Genomic DNA, 2,500 nt, shown 5'->3' with positions numbered 1-2,500 from the left:
AGGTGGGGGGGGGGAGGAGAACGAGGGGAGGAGGGGGCCCACGGGGAGAAAGAGGAGGGAGTGGGCGAGACTGGCGCTGAAAGGTTTGAAGATGAGGTATTCTTGGGCTGACACGCGGAGAGGTAGTGTGAATGCCTCTGAGAGTGACGCGGAGTAAGTCGTGACTTGTTTTGCTTTTCGCTTCCCAGTGTAAGAATCACTATTAGCCTTGTGTTCCGTGGTGGCAGCGAGTCACGAGTGTGTGGGTAGAAGGGGAAAGGCACGGGAAGGAGGGGGAGGGGCACTGGAAGGAGGGGGAGGGGCTCTGGGGCGACAACTGGGGAGGAAGCGTGGGTTGGACGTCACCATGTACTGGGATGACAACAATCTGCACATCTGATAACGATAGGGTACTGTGTAGGAAAATAATCCATAGTCAAGAGCTCTTCCTAAAGACGATGACTTTCCAGCGTTCAATGGGGCACTGTCTACGCCGTTACCATGGCAACCATCACTACTCACTATCATCTGCTGGGTTGCGCATTCTCATTCAGGTCTAGTCAATCGAAGCAGGTTGCCAAACCGCGGGTTTTATTGCTGCAATTACTGGTTTGCTTTTAATTAAGTACATGATATCGATTTGCGGGATATTCATGACGGAATGCACGGCTTGTGGACGGCCTGTGTTTTCAATCGCTTTTTATAACCCGATAACCACGAGGACCGTCACAATTCAAACAATGACCCTCCCCCTTCGCCCTTCCTCCTCCACATGGAGTAACATTCACAGTCTCCGCTACTAACATATTTAAGATTTGGTGTGATAGTTTTCATTTAAGACTGCTTATTGCCTTGGATACAAGATCTTGCAATCCAATGCCCCACATGCGATAACATCTGCTATCACCTGAAAGTCATTCTTCTTATAACCATTTCTACAGTCTACTATCTATCGAGTTCTTCCGTGGGATGCGTGACATAACTTTATTTTCAATCTATTCCTCTGTTTCTCCTGACTCAGCTCTTCCCATCTGCCCTCCCTTTGACCAAACCTTTCAGTGACTATAAGCCTAGTCCACCGAAAGCGGAGAGATCACCAAACGACCTTCCGTTTCTCATATACATAAAGAGAACAGCGTAACCTATTTGGCAATAATGGGTATAAGATTTTTGACGATCCACAAAGCCTAAAATATCACCAACATAACAATCAATCAGCATTCCAGAAAAGGAGGAATTATTCCAGCCTCGCAGAATGACAAACATCTCGGGATTCTTTCTCGATGAGATTGCGGGGGGAAGAAAAATGAAGCGCCTCGGCAGACACAGGGTGCCTATTGGACCGGCATCAAAATCGGGCATCAAACAGACCTTTAGGCCTAACATTCATCCGGATAAATCACCTGGTAAGAAACGATTACGCGCCTCCCCTTTGCCCTTTCCCCATGCTCCCCCTTCCCTACCTCAGACCTTTAACTCGATTTTAGACACAACAAACCCACACTGACCTATTTTTGGTAACTAGAAATACACAAGCTGTCCCCTTCACTTTGATGTGTGTGATATCGAAAATGCATTACGCTATCAATCTGTATGCACATGTATATAAGCAAGAAACTAGAGCTGATGTTATTTCTAGCCTGATGTACAAAGCTCCCCTAACTCCTCGACCGCTATGTGCGCCCCACGCACTTCGCTTGTTCGGTCCAAACTCCGTCATAACTGCCCCGGCCGGTATCATGGCCCTCTCTAGGACACTTCCCGTAATCCACACATCGATCTAAACCACTACTCAATGTACGTGGGGAAAAGCGCTCAAGCCACTCACACTAATGCCTCTCATTCTACCTTCGGATGTTTGTCTGTTTTTTTCTTGTTTTTGTCTGTGCGTAGACGTTATGCTGTGTTGTGCTGTGCTGTGTTTAGTGTGTATGTGTGTGTGTGTGTGTGTGTGTGTGTGTGTGTGTGTGTGTGTGTGTGTGTGTGTGTGTGTGTGTGTGTGTGTGTGTGTGTGTGTGTGTGTGTGTGTGTGTGTGTGTGTGTGTGTGTGTGTGTGTGTGTGTGTGTGTGTGTGTGTGTGTGTGTGTGTGTGTGTACCTGTGTGTGTGTGTGTGCCTGTGTATATGTAGGCCCTAATCAGGTACATCCAGCCCTAAGGCAAACAACATCAGCCTAGGGCGCACTCAATCAAGGCCTACGACCACGTCTTTCCGGCTAATCTCCGAAAACTGTGCTTCTGTATCACCCCGCCCTCCTCCCCTCGCCGGCCACCCCCCTTTTGGAAAATGTTATTCACTGCCCTTCTACATACAAGACACAACATTGATCTACACCTGTTTCAGCAACCCAGAGTGGCTCGGATTAATACCCTAATTACCCGTGTTTCGCCCCGAGGTGTAAATCCCCTTCCTCAACACGACTACTTGCCTGAAAAGAGATTACACCGCCTTTGCATCTCGCGTCTTGTTTAGCAATGAGCAAAAAGTGGGGAGGGAAAAGAGCAAGGGAAGACTTTATCTTC

The sequence above is a fragment of the Penaeus chinensis genome, chromosome 6 (assembly GCF_019202785.1).
Source record: "Penaeus chinensis breed Huanghai No. 1 chromosome 6, ASM1920278v2, whole genome shotgun sequence".
Taxonomy (NCBI): Eukaryota; Metazoa; Arthropoda; class Malacostraca; order Decapoda; family Penaeidae; genus Penaeus; species Penaeus chinensis.
The sequence above is the reverse complement of the archived record's forward strand: the minus strand, read 5'-3'. Positions refer to the sequence as shown.